General features: G+C 37.9%; 1 long non-coding RNA gene across 2 annotated transcripts in view; it reads left to right on the top strand.

Annotated features, from left to right (window-relative positions):
• The window catches only part of LOC115528094, a 67,523-nt gene extending 47,430 nt beyond the window's left edge, over window positions 1-20,093 (top strand). The window contains exons 2-4 of one of the 2 annotated variants that reach the window (XR_003973134.1): window positions 11,584-11,636; window positions 17,018-17,763; window positions 19,815-20,093. This is a non-coding gene — a long non-coding RNA (uncharacterized LOC115528094). The remainder of the gene's footprint in view (window positions 1-11,583; window positions 11,637-17,017; window positions 17,764-19,814) is intronic. The other variant, XR_003973136.1, reaches the window with a different exon arrangement.
• The last annotated feature ends 340 nt before the right edge of the window (window positions 20,094-20,433 follow it).

The following is a 20,433-nucleotide window of genomic DNA, read 5'->3' on the forward strand; positions in this document are numbered from 1 at the left end:
CAAGGCCCACAGCTACATCATACTCAATAGTGAAAAGCCAAAAGCTTTTCCTCTAAAATTAGGAACAAGAAAAGGGTGTTCACTTTCACCACCCCTATTCAACACAGTACTGTAAGTCCTCGTCAGAACAATGAGAAAAGAAAAAGAAATAAAAGTCACTAAAATAGAAAGGAAGAATAAACTTGACTCTGTTTGCAGATGACATGATCATATATAGAGAAAACCATAAAGACTCTATCCAAAATTGTTAGAACTAGCAAACAAATTTAGTGAAGATGCAGGGCACAAAATTAACATGCAAAATAAGTTGCATTTCTATACACTAACAACAAAATAACTGAAAGAGAAATAAAGAAGGTAATTCTGTTCACAATAGCATCAAAAATAATAAAATACCTAGGAATAAATTTAATTGAAGAGATAAAAGATTTGTACACTTATAACTATAACACATTGATGAAAGAGACTGAAGACACAATTAAACAGAAAGATATTCTGTGTTCATGAATAGGAAGAAATAATATTGTTAAAATATCCCTAATACCCAAAGCCATCTATAAAGTCAATTCAGTCTCTATCAAAATTCCAGAGTCGGGGCGCCTGGGTGGCGCAGTCGGTTAAGCGTCCGACTTCAGCCAGGTCACGATCTCGCGGTCCGTGAGTTCGAGCCCGCGTCGGGCTCTGGGCTGATGGCTCAGAGCCTGGAGCCTGTTTCCGATTCTGTGTCTCCCTCTCTCTCTGCCCCTCGCCCATTCATGCTCTCTCTCTGTCCCAAAAATAAATAAACGTTAAAATAAAATTATTAAAAAAAAAAAAATTCCAGAGTCATTTTTAAATAGAAATAGAAAAAAATAATCCATACAATTTTTTTGGAGCCTGAATAGCCATGCAAATTTGAGAAAAAAAGAACAAAGCTGAAGGCATCATACTTCCTGATTTCAAACTATACTGCAAAGCTATAGTACTTAAAGAGTATGGTACTGGCATAAAAACAGACACATATACCAATAAAATAGTCCAGAAATAAATCCATGAATACATGGTCAACTATATTTGATAAGAGAGCCAAAAATACTCAGTGGGAAAAGGTAGTCTTTTCAATAAATGGTATTGGGAAACCTACATGCAAAATAGTGAAATCAGACCCCTGTTTATACTAGTCACAAAATTGACTCAAAGTGAATTAAAGGCTTATATATGAGACCTAAAATTGTAAAACTCCTAGAAGAAAACTTAGGGGAAAAAACCCTTGATGTTGGTCTTGGCAGTAATTTTTTGGATATGACACCAAAAATACAAAGAACAAAAGCAAACATAAATGAGACTACATCAAACTAAAAAGCTTTTGCACAGGAAAAGAAACAAATAGAAAAAATAAAAAGACAAATTAAGAATGGGAGAAAATATTTGCAAACCATGTATTAGATAATTAGTTAATATCTAAAATATATAAGGAGTTCATACAGTTCAAAAACAAAAATAATTCATTAAATAAAAACCTAAAAAAATAAAAAGTAATAAATAATCCAGTTAAAAATGGGCCTTGGACCCAAACTGATCCTCAACATCATTAACCATCAGGGACATGCAAATGAAAGACGCAGTGAGATATCACATCACACCAAAAAGACAAGAAATAACAAGTGTGGTGAGGATGTGGAAAAAAGGGAACATTACTGCACTGCTGGTGGAAATTGGTGCAACCACTATGGAAAATAGTAGGGAAGTTCCTCAAAATATTAAAAATAGAGTTATTATATGAACCTGTAATTCCATTTTGTAGGTATATACCTGAAGGAAATGCAATCATTATCCTAGAGAGGTATTTCTACCTTTATCGTCACTGCAGTATTATTTACAATAGCCAAGACATGGAAATTACCTAAGTGTCCATTGACTTATGAATGGTGAAAGAAAATGTGGAAACATTCATTGATTTATGAATGGATAAAAGAAGTTTACATGTGTGTATATATATGCATATATAATGGAATTCTATTCAGCCATAAAAAGGAAGGTAATCCTGCAATTGTAAAAATATGGATTGACCTTCAGGGTATTATGGTAAGTGGAATAAGGCAGACAGAGAAAGTTTAAAAACTGTATGATATTACTTACATATGGGAATATAAAAAGAAAAAAAATAGCCCAAACTCATAGAAACAGAGTACAATGGAAGTTGCCAGGGGCTGGTGATGGGGGGATGTTGGTTGAAGGGTACAAACTTCCAGTTGTAAGGTAAGTTCTGGGTATATAATATTCAGCATGGTGACTACAGTTTACAATGTTATATACTTAAAGTTGTTAAGAGAGTAGATCTTAAATAATCTCACCACACAAGTAAAAATTGTAATTATTTGAAGAAATGGAGTTGTTAACTAATCGTATTGTGTCAATTGTTTCACAAATGTATATCAAATGATCATGTTATATACCTTAAACCTACGCAATGTTGCATGTCAATTATCTCTCAGTAAATTTGGTGAGGGGGAATGGAACATAAGATAAAACAATAAAACAAAGTGTGTGTGTGTGTGTGTGTGTGTGTGTGTGTTTACACATACATTTACATATGTTTTAATTTTATTAATAATTAGAGAAATATGAATTAAAACAATATGAAATACCAGGTATGTTTTTTTCCCTCAAAGGATTGGCAAAAATAAAAACAAAGGTGATGCTGTTATTTTCGAGATCAGAGTTTGTTAATTGTGTGGAGTTTAATAGATTACTCTTCTGGAAAATTTTTGTTATTGCTAAGAATTATGGAAACCACTATGGCCTACCTCATGCCTATGAGAAATGTATTATTTTTTTTATAAAAGGATACAGGGAACCAGAACGTGGATTCTAATGAGAAAATGGTGCACAGTTTTTTGTTGGGTAATATTTTTGTTTTATTTTATAAGAAAAATGATTCTTTGAAAATAGTTTATATTTTAGAATGTTCATATTCATAAATCACCATAGAATCTTTCAATTAATTAAATATTACTAAATTGATAGGTTCTAAAAATTAAGCATCAACTAAAATGAAAATTAAATAATTAACAGAAACAGATTTTGGTACACTCCAGAATCAATCTCTTCTTTCTCTCTCCCTCCCTTCCTCCAAAAGCTCATCAGGGTATTGCCGTTGATTAAAGAGAAACACACTGTCATAGCAATGTAAATTAGTAAAAGCTTGTGGCAGAATTTGGCAATATGTAAAGTACTTGAAATTATAAACATGGTTTAACCAAGAAGTCTCATTTTTAGAATTTATCCTGAAGAAATAATCAGACAAATGTTCAAAGATGTTTGTACAAGGATGTTCACTGAAGTGTTGTTAATAGTATTGAGAAATTGGAAATAAACAAAATATTCAACAGTAGAATTAGTTTAAAATTTACACTATGTGAAGTAGAATATGCTATGTAAACTTTAAGTATTTGAATTTATAAATATATTCATTGAGTTTCCTGAAAAATAATATGTTTGTAATATATAAGTGAGAAATCAGCTAAAATCTAGCATGCGTAGTATGATTCTTTTTGTGTAAAATGTATACATACACACGTACCAACATATCCAAGCAGACTCAACTGCTAGTAATAATATGTATCAAAAGGCTAACAATATTTACTTCTAAATGTGAAATTACAGATAACTTTTTCTCTTTGTCTTTTATTCTTCTACAACACATTCAACTTCAAACTTCAAAATAGTCTGACAGCTTCTCATCTGAACTACCACCCTCCTGTCACCTTTTGCACTTGGATCCCCCCAGAAAGTAGTGTTGAAAGAAATGGAGGGAAAGTAACTAGGTTTGGAAATGATTTAGGAAGCAGAAAGGCCAGAAAGAAGAAAAAGCAGTAAGTGTGTGTTAGCAAACTGTGTGCAAATGGGGCTCAGTCGCATGGTGGTCTGTGTGAAGGAGCCTCAGAGCTGTCCCACAGAAGGACAGGAAACCCAGGCATCCATCCATCAAGTTACATCTCTCCTTGATAGAGGGTTGCCCCAGGGTGTCAAATTTCTGGTCACTGGTACTTTAAGCAGCCCGGTGTATGAGTTGAACATACTTCCCTAGCTCCAGAGGGAAAATCCTCAGGCAGAGAAATGGAGCTGAATGTATTTCATCCTAAGTAAAATAGCAACTCTGGGATTCTATTCACCTCTATTCTTATTTTATTTTTCTCCATTTTCTCTGACAAACCACACATTTTTCTTTACTTTAAAAAAATTTATCTCTGCTTGTCTCGCCCACTAACAGTGGACTGTAAGCTCTGTTAGGACAGAGCTGTGCCTGTGTTTTTGTTTTGTTTTTATTGCTCTTTCCCCAGTGTCTGGACTATTACAGGCACATAACTGGTGCTTAATACTGAATAATGAATTAATGAATGGATGAATGAACAAGTCAAGGACTATTCAGCTTCCAGGGGAAGGACAGAACCAGGTAGAGAACATTTCTCCAATATCAGATTGCTTCTTTGGTATTTTCTGCTTTTGTAGGGTCACTTTTGCTAACCTTCCATGACCTGGACAATTCTGCTAGTCCTACTGGTTGCTTTGGAGCTGACATTCTGAAATGCAGCCTTCTGCTTGCCCAAGTATGTAATGTCTGCCAGTGTTCACCTGGTTAATCAGATCCTCAGTTCTCCAGGCTGTCTGCTCCCAGGACTGTCCACACCCTGGGCTTTCAGGTGAACTCCCATCTTGATGACCTGCCCTGGGCAATCAGTTCCAGACGACAGAGTCAGTGTTCTCAGTGCATTCCTGGAGCAAGTTTTGATCAACTCTGTGCTTGTCTCCTTGTTAGGCCAAGAGAAAGAACCTGGAATGCTGGCACTTAGCCTTGGAGCCCAGACTTTCTTGACAACACACCCTCACATAAGCCAAGGCAGAATCATCTCTCTATCACCACCTTTCCCAGCCTTGCTGGTCCTGGATCCCTGCCTGACTTCCACCCTGAATCCCTGCTGTGGCTGCTCAAGAAACATGAGGCCCACCCACAACTCTCTTCTCCCATGATTCACTGAATTAATAACAAGGCTCTACACTGAGAAGTGATAATATCTTCTCTCCAAAGAATGTGGAGTGTTTGGAAATGTGCCTGGACTACCCATCCCCAACATCTAGAGACACCTAAGATCATTCATTTGCCCAGGAGAACAAAATGAGGTTGCTTTTGAAAATTCCCATTGTCTCTCATTATAGAGAGCTGCAGAATTGAAATTGTTGCTTAAGTCAGTAACATTTAAATCCTTTTGATCCTATTTAGATCTGTTCTATTGCATCTCATCCCATTCCACAGGTAATAAATGTCACATGTAAGTATAAATAGCATTTTCTGATTTATTGTAATATACTTTTATTTTGAAGTCTTGAGACTGAATTTTCAAGAGATTGCTAGCATAATTTGCTTTTTCCTCTACCCTTCATAACTAAATTATTTGTAATGTGAATATATGGAAATATTAGAAAAAAATAAATATTTTTATACTTGTTACTTAACTATAGTTAAATGCCCATAAAGGAGACTCCTAGGGACTTGAGATGGGTGTTGAGATGCCTTCCTAATACTCCCAAGTCGGAAATGTTCAATGGATATCTACATAGGTTTATCCTCCAATAACTCGAGATTTGAATGGAGTCGTTCCATGTATTTTTATTCTATATTGGACCTTACAGAGATTTAATTACAGCAATATTCTGACCTTTTGCAATTTTATGCTCAGTTTTTGATAACAATAAAATTAACAGTAAACATTTTCTTAATGTTGATTCAAAATCACAGCACTATATTTCACAGAAATAATAAATCAACAGCATTATTTATTAGCATTATCTACATTCTCACTTTTGTATTTCTTTTAATATAATTCAAATAATTTCTCTTCCTTGTCCCTTCCATAGAAGGCAATTCACCGTTACCTACAGCTCTCTGTGTAAGATTGTGCTTGAGCCTTTGGAATAACACAACATGAATGAGATGCAGGATTTAATTTCAGGAGAACAACTGCCCCTCTGTTCTCAGAGACATGGTTTGTTGTATCTAAGAAACCACTTTATGTGGAGTTCACAGCTTATAATGGAACAGCGTACTAAGTGCTCATTTTGTGCTCAGCATTGTGCTAAGTACTTTTCATCTATCATATAATTTCATTCTCAGAACATCTCTATGAAGGAGATATTAACCCCCTTGAGCAGATGAAACAACTAAGGAGTCTTCCCTGTTTGATTTGATTGGGGGAATCCCCATCCTATCCTTCAACATTCTAATGTAGCTGTCTTCACTCATGTCTTTGGGTATTTATTGAAAACATATTTTTTTGTCCATCTCCTGCTTTGTGCTGAAGCTGCATCAGGAACTGTGCCAGGAGCTGCAGGAAACAGAAGAATAAAATTCAAACTGTTTCCCCAGCATTCAAAATAAAGTTTTATGTATTATTAGGTGTCACAAAGTTCCAAACAGTGACATCCTAAAATCTTCATGGCTTAACACAATAGAAGCTAATTTCTTCTCACCCCAATGTTTAGTGGGCTGCCTTCCACATGATGATTTTAGGACCCAGATTCCTTTCATCTGGTAGTTTTGCCATTTTTTTGTGCTTTAGAATTTTTAAATTCTGGCTGGCAGGTTGCGGGTGGGGGGTGGGGGAGGTGGGCAGGGAAGATGGGCTAAGCCAGGTCATGATATACATCATTCTATTCTATTGACCAGAACTCAAAACATGGCCCTGTGCCATTTCAAGTGTGGCTGGAATAGGTAGTCTCACTATGTGCACAGAAGGCAAAGGAATGGACAGTGGTGAGCATGGAACACTCTGTCAATCAGCCCACTCTTCTGGGTTTCAAATATCCCTGCAATTCTCCAGAAAACACTTGTCCCTGCCTCATGGAAGTCAGCCCAAAAGATCCATCCATTCAGTGCATCAAACTCAACATGCAGGAACTGTGGATTGTGCATGTCCTACCCATGAGGTCCCTGTGTGACTCCCTATGATCTGGTGACTTATGCACTCTAAGGACAAGTTTTCTGCCCTCCCAACCCCACTGACACACCAACCCAACCCTCCATCTCCAATATACGTTGTAAAGGAGGAACAGGATAATGACTATAGTAAGTCCCATCTACAAAGTTCCCCAAGAACTACGAAGTCTTGCTGGGCAGTCCTAAAAAAGGGAAAGTTTTGGATCAGACTTTAATTACGCATCTGGGAGAAATTCCTTTGTGCACTGTTTTTGGTGGCTCCCTTTTGAACATTTTCTCTGAACATATGTGAGGTCGGTGTTGGGGAGTTTGCCCTCCTTGAGGGCTGCCCATCATTTATTGTTTATGGTGCCAGTTTGAGAACTCAAAGTTTGCTTTAAGTCTGAAGTAGTCAGTTTTATTTCACAATACATTTTCCTCAAAAACATGATAATCTTCAGGTCTATTTGCTTCTAGCCAATTCCATGTGTTAGTAGTCAACCCTCAATCTCTTTTCTAGTGATGAGTCTCAAACCCAAATTCTTTCTTCCTCCTCTCATGACTTTCTTTGTAAAGTAAATGGACAGTAAGCTTTAGGGTAAGGTGGGAGAGAGGACCTACATCCTTAATGTGATCTTTAGGAGTTGTCTGAGATTCTTTGAGTTACAAATAGAAAGACACCTTGGGCCTTGCTGATCAGCAAGCTTTCCTTTAAAAAACAAAACACAGGGGCACTTGGGTGGCTCAGTCGATTAAGCATCCGACTTCAGCTCAGATCATGATCTCCTTGTTTGTGAGTTTGAGCCCTGCCTTGGGCTTTGTGCTTACAGCTCAGAGCCTGGAGCCTGCTTCAATTTCTGTGTTTCCCTCTCTCTGCCCCTCCCCTGCTTGCACTCAGCCTTGCTCTCAAAAATGAGCATCAAAAAAATTAAAAAAACAAAAACAAAAACAAAAACACAGCAGATCAGAACAAAACTCAGACCAACAACAACAAAAAAGAGACACTGGCAAAGTTTAGAACAGGGGCATCCTCTAGTGCATGAAGTGACTGCTATTGAGCCAGTGTCTCTCACCTGCAGTGGGAAGGATAAGACCCACCTTGTCTTAGTTAAAAAAAAAAAAAGCCATGTGAAATAAATGAACTTGTGGAAAACAGGAAGACATTAACTGAATAATTTTGGAAGCCATTCATTCTCATTCATTATCATCTTGCGGCATCTTGTAAGCCTGTAAGTAAAAAGTTACCTAGTCGTCTTTGCAGGAAAGAGTGAGTGTACTAATTCTTACTGAAAGCTTCTGGAATATCCATTCCTTTCGGTTAGTAACTCACAAATGGAGCCTACCATTCCTCAGTCTTGCCTTCATGTACCTTAAATTGCTCTCCCTGCTAAATTCCCTAAGTTCTGCCATATTTTTATATAATTTTGCATTTTGGCATACAACAGACTTTTGAAAGATAGCACTTGAAGACACTGTCATCTAAAAATGCATTATAAAAGAAAAAGGATTTTACCAGATGACCTCTAAATCACATACACACACATTGGAAGTGAATGTGTTTGAGTTCATGGGCTGCATATTACCAGTTGCTTACTGGGTTTGCTTTGGGCCCTGTTCATAAATCTGGGAAAGTCTGGGTGGGTGGTCGTATGAGGGCTCAAGGAAGTATAGACAGAAGTGATGGAGGTGATGGAGAATTTTACATTTCTCTGGAAATCATCCCAGAGATGACTCTCCTATTTTTGGAAAACTATACAGTGCAATAGAAGCAACAGTGATTTCAAAGTTTGTAGGTTTCGTTTGAAGACCAGATCTGCTATTTATGAGCTATATAATCCTGAGCAGGTTACCTAACCTCCCTCCAGCTCATTTCCCTCATCTGTAAAATGTGGGATAATGATGATACATTCTTCAGAGCATTATTAGAAGGAACAAATGGACTAATGGATGGGAAAGTGCTTTTCAAATGGCAAAACATTTTCAAATATGAGTAGTTATTATAATTGGCCCTCAATAAATGCTCTTTGAAAATAATGGTCACTTTCTAATCCCATTATTCCTTGAGGGATTGTGGATAAAGAGAATTAATCCTACAGGAACGGGGCTTGTTGGCACCTTCTCCTACTCAGCTCAGAAGAGTTGTGGAGAAGTGGGAGCAGGACTCACCTTAACCTGGCACTCTTTCTCCAAGTACTATGTTACCAGGTTAGAACTGATACAGAATACAGTATCAGTATGATGAAGTGCAAAGAGCATTGGGCTGAGAGCTCCAACACATGCTTTCATTTCTTAATTATTTCTTTCATTCATAGATTAATTCACCTAATATTATTGAGGGTCTATGATTTATCAGGCACTGTACTAATTTGCCCTGTGTAGCTGAGTATTTTAGCCCCCTTTCATATTTATAGGAACTTGGGAGTCATTAAACTATTCATGTATTGGTTAACTCAGCTGCCCATAGTGATCAGCCCTGCCCTGTCTTTCTCATATAGTTTTTATGAGAGTAGCTTGGAGACTGCTTTGCAGAAATAAAAAGACTAGACAGTTATGAGGTGTTAGTGTCTTACTGGCATTTTTTGGATAGCCATTGGCATATAGCCTAGCTACTGTGCTTAGGTAGGACAGCCACAAAAGAAAGCTGATCATAAAGAAAGAAGGAACCTGGTTACGGTTTAATGACATTTTGTGGAATGCTGATGACTGGACCAAACATCTCTTCATAATTGAATATGGTGTGAAGCTAAGGCCGTGAAAAAAAGATGAAAAAGTGAATTCAAGGAGAGCAGGAATAGGTGTGGGAAAATGGATGTGGTGATGAGTTAGTTTTTAACATGCTTCTTCACAGAAGTGGACAGGCAGGCAAGGCATGTCTGATCAATACTGTGAGAACTTTGACATGGCATAACAACATGAAGCTTGCTTTGCTAGTTATACTAGTGAGCGTTTATACCACAATTTTTCAAGGTACTTTACAACACTCAATTGGGTAATTCCATCCCCACAAATTAGGTCAGCATTGCTATTTCTCTCTTCTCCCCCCAATCCCCTCCTTTTCTTAACTAGCTGAGGCTCTTAGTCACCAGGTCAAACATTCAGCCCTCAGTTATATGTGTCCCCAAGAAACAATACATTGGCCTTAAAGGACAGACATAAGGAATGAGCTTATGCTCATTCATCTGATGAATGCTCTAACATCTTTTCAATGCTCTAACATTGTGCTGTGATGCTCTAACATCTTTTCAATGTTAGATGCCGTCTTACTTATTACACCTTAGCCTATGGAGAAGTAGTTATAATACCTTTAAAGAGTCACTTTCATGCCTCTTCTTGGCTTCTAAAAAGAAGTAAACCAGTTATCTTCATACTACATGGACTACTAGAAAAACGCTTGGATGCGTGACCCAGACAGTGTGTTTTGGTGTGGGTCCTGCCACATATTAGTTTACTAGAAGGATCATTTCAACAAGTTACCTGCAATTCAACACACTTTGAAGATTTCTAAGCTTCAGAGTTCACCTTTGTAAAATGTGAATAATAATATCTGGACTGCTTTCCTCTCCGGTGATTTTTGAGAATGACATAAAATCGTAATTTAGAGAAAACTGTATGGACAAATGTGCTAACTTTTATTGGTTAGCAAGGTTTTTATAACTAGTCAAAAATATGGCAACCGTATAGCGTTACCATCTCTCCTCCTGGCTTGTGGTCTGACATTACTAATTGATCATGTTACTTTCTCCCCCCTGAGCTAGGCCTTAACCTCAGAATCCTTTTTAACACAGCTTTCTTAGCTACCACTACTGACTAATTGAATTGGTACAGACAAGAAAAACATTGGCTGAACCCAAATCTAAATCTCTTCTGCTATTTGTATTTATTTTATGTTATTTTTAATAGGTTATATATCCATATGATTCTAAAAGTATTTTTTAAAAAGTGAGCAATCTTCCCTAGTCTTCTTGGTTTCTTCTATTTCTAAAATAAAAATTTCATTCTTTGGCTTATTTATATGCTCTGATAAATATTATCTCAGGAAAAAGAGAAAAATACAGTTAGATAGATCAGGAGGTGTAAAGTTATGAGCCAAGACAATTCATTTCATTGTAATTCTTGGTAACACCTTGCCTGGGAAATCTAATCTGTTAAAATCTAATTGTTTAGCCTATATCCCATGCTAGGTAAACTCTATGTAAATAAAAAATGCCCTTGAGTACAGTTAAATTGAATCTAGGTTCTCATGTGACTCGGCCATGTTCCAAATATTAGCTTCTGTTTTCAGCTTCTGAATGTCTTTCTAGCTTGAAATGAACAAAGAAAATTCATAGAAATAGTATTAACATCACTAACACCTGGGATGACTAAAACACTTAGAACTCTTTTTTTTTTTTACAGATTTTTTTTTTTAATTTTTTTTTCAATGTTTATTTATTTTTGGGACAGAGAGAGACAGAGCATGAACGGGGGAGGGGCAGAGAGAGAGGGAGACACAGAATCGGAAACAGGCTCCAGGCTCTGAGCCATCAGCCCAGAGCCCGACGCGGGGCTCGAACTCACGGACCGTGAGATCGTGACCTGGCTGAAGTCGGACGCTTAACCGACTGCGCCACCCAGGCGCCCCTTTTTTACAGATTTTTAACAGACTCTTTTTTGCAAGGCTGGACTGGAAAGGCAGGTAGGCAAGGTGAGTGGCTGAGAAAAATTCCCATGTTCAGTGGGGATGCTTTGGTAAGATTTAGACCGGTGAAGCAGAGTCAGTGAAAATTCTAGCATACAGAGATCCATTTTCTAACTCCTGATTTAAAGGTATATCATGTGAAAGTGATAGACTACTGTGTCAGGCTGCCTGTGGCAAACTTGGTATAATTGCTACCCCCTTCTATGGTGTCTTCTGCATTGTTGAGAGGAAGTGAGAGACTTCTCTGTGGTTTCAAGTTAAAGTTTGTCAATGAGAGATGTTCACGTGTTATTTGGTAACAAGAAAGTAATGGGATGTCACTATTCTTTGGAGGTTGTTACAGCCAGATTCAGGGGCAGATGAATTACTGAAGGTTAGGTCTTGGTGAGGTGTAGAGAAGTCACTTGGTTTACTTCTGAGAACTGAGAGATTTGGGACAAAATTCTGAGGGATTTTTGAGAATTGAAACAGTTCTCCAGAAAGTTCTTGAAACTCTCTGCGTTGGTGCTTCAGGTAAGATCTTTAGGGTCAGCTTCCCCAAACTGTGCTTCTAAGTTCTTCTGATAAGCCCCTATTTCCTGATGTATTCTTTATACATGGAATAGAGTGGCTTGTATTTTTTGAATGAATTCTAACTAGTAGATTTTTTTTTTTCAAATTGGTTCTGGGATAATTAAACATTAAGGATGAAACTGTCATATTGATTCTCCCATAGGATTATAATTGGAGGCAGTAACAACTTCAGTGCAGGTGGAAGATGGGTCATAGATAGTCCATAATATGCAGTAGCATATTTACATTATCACTTCTAATTTCCTGGAGTTATGTATCCTCAGGAGGCAAGACTTTGGTAGGCTATGTAGCAATAGTAGTAATAGTAATAAAATTCATGGTGGAAATAAATACTATAAGAAATGTGGAATAGAGCCAGCTTCTTTTGAGTGCAATGTAAAGCTTGGAAAAAGAAACTCAATACCATGGTTTTAAATTAGTTATTCAAGGAATGGGATAAGAAACAAAGACTATGACTTTAGTTACAGTCTTGAGGAATTCTTTATTTCTTGTAGCCACTGGCCAATATTTCTGAAACCCAATAAAAAATATAATCCTGTGGGCGCCTGGGTGGCGCAGTCGGTTGGGCGTCCGACTTCAGCCAGGTCACGATCTCACGGTCCGTGAGTTCGAGCCCCGCGTCGGGCTCTGGGCTGATGGCTCAGAGCCTGGAGCCTGTTTCCGATTCTGTGTCTCCCTCTCTCTGCCCCTCCCCTGTTCATGCTCTGTCTCTCTCTGTCCCAAAAATAAATAAACGTTGAAAAAAAAAATTAAAAAAAAAATGACTTAAAAAAAAAAATAAAAATAAAAAATAAAAAATATAATCCTGTGAGTGGGTAATTTGAAATTCAATGTGAATGTGTAGACTTATCAGGTCTCTTATATTAAAGTTACAGCATTTACCAAGAAGGAATGGAAACTTGAAAATCATGAGGAGAAATCTGGGCAGATTTCAATGAATTTAAGTATCAACACCCCAAACCTGCTGGGCCTCCATTGCCAGCAGAAGCATCGCTATTTTTTTTCCTACGTGACCACACCATAGTGATTTTAATTCAGGCACTCACCTTGCAAGAAATGCAGACTCTCTTTTAGACCCATGGACTACCTTTCTTTACTTCCAGAACCATAATTAGACTTAAATCCTAGTAAAACCCAGGAGGATAAGAATAAAGCATAACTTATGATTAGAAAGTTCCATATACCCAAGAAGAATTTCAATATTTTGTCAATTTATAGTGGTTTGTATGTAGAAATAGATTATAGGTGTTAGACGAGGGAATAAAGAGTTTAAGTTTGAATTTGCATAATCACAGTAGAAAGTCATAGCCCCTGACCCAATTCTCAGACTCAACTCCACAGATCCTGTGATTCTTAAGTAAAGGAAAATTTGTGACCATAGTGAAGAAGGACTCTGCTCCAACATTTATATCATGTATCCTCCTCCTGCTCTTCCTCAGATTGAGTTGTGGTCATTAATAAATGTGATGATGCACTGAGGAATACCTAGAATTCTGAGTGATTTCTTGACATCTAAATTAATGCCAATTCTAGAGGATTCAAAATGTCTTTTTAGTTTACAGATGTAAAAAGCAGAAGCTTATACAGGTAAAATAATGGAGTTTTGGCTTAGGTTCTATTTCAAAATAGGTTCAGTGATACCCCAAACACCACTAGTTATGTTCCTAGCTTCTGAATGATTAGTTGGAATAAGCACACTTAGAAAGTGGCAAAATCTTCCATGTTGGCTTCCTGACCTCTGGAAAGATAGGTACAATGATAAGAACTAAATGGTAGTTTGGTAGAAAAGCATAATCAATATAACACACTAGGAAAAATTTCAGAGATTAGTGATATGTTCAGAGATTTGGAATATACATTCCTGCCTTGCCCAAAAGAGATAGAATTTGGAGAATAAACGTCAATTTTTGTAAACTTAACCAAGTGGCTTCATCAGACGTAACTGCTCTTTCAGTTGTAGTTTTTGTTATTATTGTTTTGCACTTGAACAAGCCAATTAAATCCCTGATGTCTGGCATTCTGCTATTGCTGCTTTGGTGATTATTTTTATCTTCTATACCTGTTAGCAAAAAAAAAAAAAAATTCTATAAACAGTTTGCTTTTGCTTGGCATGGATAACAGTATAGCTTCTCTGTCTTACCTCAAATGATACCAACTCTTTGTCACAATTTAACATGCAGGGACCTTGATTCTCTCACCATTACACAGGGAATGATGCTAATCTGTAACATGAATGATATTATGGTGCTTAGAAATGGTGATCACAATGCAGCAAATACCCTAGATAGATGTCTTAGTAAATCATATGGAAGCCACAAAGGTGGAAAATAATGGCCGTAAAAATTCAGATATCTTCCATTTTGAGGAAGTTTTTAGGTGTTTAGTGGTCTGGGGCATATTGAGATTTCCCTGCAAGGTGAAGAAAAAATTCCTGCACCTTGTACCTATCACCTCTAAGAAAGGGGCACAGCATCTCTGGGCCTCTGAATTCTAGAAATAGCAGATAGACATGAGTGCAGGCTAATCGGACCCATTTATCTGTTACCAGTATTGAGTTGGGCCCAGATAAACAAACATAAAGCTTTTTAGAAGGCAGGAGGTGCTCTGCCTCTTGAGTTATAGGACCAAGTAGATCCAGTAGTGCTCCAAGTGTCTTTAAGAGATAGGGGATACTATGTAATATCAACAGGAGAATCATGCCCAAATCTTTAGGAAACTGGACAAAGTTATGCTGGGATTTTTTTTTTGGGGGGGGAACGGGGGCACACACTATGATTCTTTTGGAAAGCAACTTCTGTTTTCTACAGGGCTCTGGCAGAGATAGACACTTAATCATGGGACACTAAATTGCTGTGTGACATGATCTACCTTTAATTGGTTACTATGTGACTTTCAAAGTCATTAATCCGGGCATACTCAGAAACATGGAAATAAAATATATATGTTCAGGCTTGATAAGACTCTGAATACATAATTGAGGTATATGAGTATATGACCAAGACTCTCAGTTAATTTATTTTTTATTTTTTTAAATGTTTATTTATTTTTGAGAAAGAGAGGTGGGGGGAGGGGCAGAGAGAGGCAGAGACACAGAATCTGAAGTAGGTTCCAGGCTCTGAGCTGTCAGAACAGAACCCAATGTGGGGCTCGAACCCACGAGTTGTGAAATCATGACCTGAGCTGAAGTTGGACGCTTAAGACCGAGTCACCCAGACGTCTCTATCTCAGTTAATTTTGCTGCATAGCAAGGAACCTCCAAATTTAACAGTTTAAGGGGTGCCTGGGTGGTTCAGTCAGTTGAGCGTCCGACTTCATCTCAGGTCATGATCTCACACTACGTGAGTTCGAGTCCTGCGTTGGGCTCTGGGCTGATGGCTCAGAGCCTGGAGCCTGCTTCAGATTCTGTGTCTCCCTCTCTCTCTTCCCCTCCCCTGCTCATGCTCTGTCTCTCTCTGTCTCAAAAATAAATAAAAGCATTAAAAAAACTAAAAAACCCCCAAATTTAACAGTTTAAGATGCAACCATTTATTTATCTTACATCTCTAACGATCTATAGATCACTTAAGTCTTTTTATCTGTGGGCCAGCTTCACTGATCTTTCTGCTGGGTTTGCTCATGTGTCTTCTTCTGTCACCTGGCAGCTGAATGATCTAGGTTGGCCTCAGTCACCCGTGTAGCTGTTCACAGGTCATCAGCTGCAACATTTGAGGTGACTTTATTATATATCTCTTATTCAGGCTAGCCCAGGATTTTTCACATGGAGATTACAAAATTCCAAGAAATACAAGTAGAAGCTGTGAGATTTCTGGAGGCCTATTTTCAGAACCAAAACAAAGTTATTTCTGCCACATTCTATTTGATAGCAAGGATATTAAGTTATCCCAGATTCAAGAGATGGGAAAATAGATTCCACCTCTTACTATTAGGAGCTTCAATGTGTCATTGCAATTTTAACAATGTACCTAGACTTTCATGGCACTTCTTTTTGCCACATTAATAACTCCTCCTCAATCAACATGTATAGCTTCATGGGAAGTTCTCTACTTCCAGCCAATTAAGGAAGAATAAAATAGACCTGCTTTATAAATAATTCTGCACAGTATGGTAGCACCACCCAAAAAATGGGTGAGTGAGTACAGTGGCCAGTCTCAGGAGAGTAGTTGAGGATAGTGGTGAAGAGAAATTCTACAAGTGGGCAGAAGTTTGAGTATTTCACTTCTTTGTTCACTTTTTCTATAGGAAAGATGATCAAGGATACATATTTATTCAGGCATGATTAAGCTAGGTGGTCATGGACTTAGTAGGAAGAAGATCAGAATGTTGGTAATAACAAAGTCTGAGGGAGAAGTTGGTGGAAAGGTCTCACAGAATGCACAGAAAATATGGTGATATTTATGTCCCAATAAATGCTCACCAGATAGTAACTCCTGGTAAGAGGTTCCCCAAGTTCAGGTGGCTGAGAAGACCTACGCTGCTGTGTCAGTTAGCCTCCTTCCTGATACCTCAGTGTTGCTCAATGATTTCATGAACAATGGGCCCATAGTGGCAGGGGTGGAGTTATATATGATGTCAACAATATGGCCTTTATTCATTAAGCCTGATCTGTCTGCTACATAGCTGAATGCCAAACCTGCCTATAGAAAAATCAACAATGAAACCCTTATGTGGTTTCAAACAGGTGATTAGATTGAACCTCTTCCCCACCAAGAGTAACAAGGTATCTCTACTAAAATAGATGTAGCCTAGGTTTGTATTTGATTCCCCTGCCCTCAGTGGAATTTCTATAACCATCATTTTTTTTTTTTGACAACCAGTCATAGAGTACCCTGCCAGATAAAGATTCATCAAAAGCTGAGGTGCTGAATGAGGACAAAGGAAACATGGAATGTATGGTGTAAGAAGGAAATTATTAAGTCAACTCTGGATATGTGATCAGCATCAGAAAGGAGAACTTTGGAGTTATGCATATTTTCTTCCTTGCTTTTATGTACTTTACATGTTTACCTATCCTTTCCTCTCACTTTCCCAGTCTGCGATTTCTAATATATGTTAATTGTAGGTTAACCTATAATTCAGGGCTTAAATTACAAGATACTAATGGAAATTTTGTCTGAGTCTTAAAATGAAGGGCATTATTGAAAGATGAAAGGACATATAGGGTTTTGTGTCTACTTTTTGGGCAAAGAGTGAGCAAAAGTTGATGATTGTATGATATATAACTGCACTGTGACAGGTCAAAATGATGCTAATACTTTATTTGAAGGTTAAAGTGGGCAAAATAGGCATGTAGGAATGGATGCTGGGTTGACAAATGGTGTCATCTGTCTGTAGTACCGGACTGTCTATTGTCAACTTGGTACCAATATCACACCCTTCTGAGGTCTTTTTTGCAGAGGAAAATCCAATGTCTGCATTTCCCAGGATCTTTTTTCGTATATAATTTTAGTTTAGCATTTTCCACTTACATAGATTTGGGAGACAAAAGAGAAGAAGTCACTATTCTCTGGAGATCATTGCTACCAGATCTGTGAATAAATGTGAGATCTGCAGGCGTTTTCCGGTGAGTTCTTCAGAACTACTGTTTACTGCTGCAGATTGAGATTGTTGGTGGGAGCTTCAAGGAGACTCTTGTGGATTTAATGGAGTTTCTGGCAAGCTCTTATAAATTGTATTTTGGGGATTCAGGCTGAAATCTTCAGCTTTGGCTTCAAGGAACTTTGTTCTCCAAGCTCTTACAAAAGCTGTATAAGCTCATAATTCTTATATAAAACTCTATATTTCCAGAATGGCTTCTATTTTCTTCCCTGAAACAATTGGAAGGATCTATAGTGACTCTTCAGACTGATGATTACCAGTATTGATGAAAAGGAGTCTGTTAGTATAGTTTGTATCCTATAAGGGAGAACATGCATAACAGCAAATACTCTACATTTAGTAAGGTTTTCTTAAAATGAATTTGTATTTAATAAACAGTAATAGAATCTCTACACATTAAAATACATTGTTGAGATGCTACTCATTCAATTTACTGGGAAATGAATCCTTGTATTTGATCCTTGTCTCTCTTAGCTGCCCATGTAACACCCCATCCCAGGGAAGAGAAATAGAAGATTGTGTATTTGAAAACTAATGTTGTAGCTCAATATCGTCACCTTTTTGATAAGAAGTTTGAAATTTAGGGAAAGTGATAGCCTTTGATTATTCAGCTAGGACCAAAACAAGGGCATTCTCAGTTATAATAGAAGACAGTTTCCAATAAAAAGTATCTCTAGCCAAAAAAGTCATAAGTCTACAATTCTTTACGATTATTTTTCCCATCTCTGAAGATTTCTTTTGGGATAAAAAATATTTTTGAAAATGCAGACACCTTGTGAAATAGAGTAGAAGTATGTTAGTTACACATGCTTCTATGTAATGATTTTCTCTCCAAAACTTGACTTAGCTGAGCCAATGCAAATGGTGGACCTCACTGGGCTGAAAGGCAGTGATCTCTCATTCAAAGTGATACTTTGTAGGATAAGGCCAGCCTCATGCAGGGAATGAGTTTATGTAGCCAGGTTTAACTCCAGGAATATAGATACTGGGCTGTTAAGAAAAGGGTACAGAAAGGAAACTTGGGAGAAACTTCCCAATGGTATATTCAGCCTAAATTGGAGGTTTTGTCCACGATTGGCTTTGAAAAGAGATAGGAAACATTATAAATTATCAAATCAAAGGAACTGTAAACATTGAATAGTAAAACTACATCCTCATGTTACTACCTTCATATACAACAAATGTTCATTTGCTGTCTATCACATTTCAGGAAGTGTTTTATGTGCTAAAAGAAGCCTAAGAAGACCATGCAGTGAATGAAACAGCCAGCCCCTTGTCTCATGGAGTTTACATTCCAGTTGCTATGCTGGATGTATGAGAAGCAAAAGATAGGGTGTCCATATTCAAGAGGCTTATAATTTTCGGGGGAGACAAAGATAATATGACCAAAAGAAAATACAAGATTAGGTTCAATGATTCAGATGACATGAGAAAGACAAGGGATAATTTTTCCATGAAGAAGGCTGTGGAATAGTCCAGAAGAAAAACCTGCATGAGTACATGAAGCAGTTGTACAACTGCTGTGAATACTTTGGTTCTCATATTTGCCATAGCAGCCCTCAATATATTGGGGCAAATGGTTTCAAAGTGGAAATTTAAGTACCTTGTCCATGAAATAAGTATACTGTCAGTTCATTCTATATAGATGCTCAAAATCAGTTATTTCTCTGAGGCATTGGTGGCACCTTAGAGGCTCTGCTAGGTATAGAGACCATGCCTAGAGTCTAACTTGGCAGTCTGGTCAACGTCTGGCAGGTAAGAGTTGCTTCCAGAGGAAACTGGGAAAGTTGAGGATTCTCTCCACACTCCATGGGCTAACAGAGGAGAGAGGTGAAGCTCAATGTGAAGAGTAAAGACAATAGAGGCCAAGAAGGTATCATCTGGCTATCCAGGTCAGATCTAGAGTCCAGGAGGTCAGAGAATTGATGAGAATGAATTCTCCAGAATGCAAGAGATATTGAAACTGGGTTGGTATCCTTGGCTGACTTTCTTTCATTTATTCATTTGTTCTTCCAGCTATTCAAAATGCACTGGGCACTGTGCATACTACTGCACCATCTGTTGGGGGAAACTGAAGAGGAACAGATACATTGCCCTACACCTTGATAAGCACCTGCAACATGTGCATGTGCGGGCTGCTGGAGGAGTGCACTAGAGGAGCTTTCATTCTTACCACTGTGTGGGTGGGCGAGGAAGAACAGGTGTGAGCATTTGCCAACAGAGGCACCCATAGAGCCCCCAGGTGTTCATGCTCCTGCTTAATGTCGGGGCCAAGGAGAGGCCTTTTGGGATTTTCTTTTGGTAAGTAATTAATATACGTTTCAAGTTAAATGCCAAGAGCATGAAAAGACCTCGCAGGTGCTAAGTGTTATTATAACATATTAAAATAATGAAAGCCTTACTCATCTTGCTTTGCCTAGCTTAGTGGTTATTCTCAACACCGCCTTCAGGTTAGAATCACCTAGGGAACTTTGAAAAAAAATGCCAATGCCCAGGCCTCATCTCTAGATATTGGATTTAATGGATTTTTGGTGATGCCTGAGCAAGGGGGAGGGGAGGGAAGTGAAGAAACTTCCCAGGTGATTCTAATGCACAGAGTTGTGATCCAGTGCAAGCAACTCAAAGTATTCTTTTC

This window comes from Lynx canadensis, chromosome D3 (genome assembly GCF_007474595.2).
Source record: "Lynx canadensis isolate LIC74 chromosome D3, mLynCan4.pri.v2, whole genome shotgun sequence".
NCBI lineage: Eukaryota > Metazoa > Chordata > Mammalia > Carnivora > Felidae > Lynx > Lynx canadensis.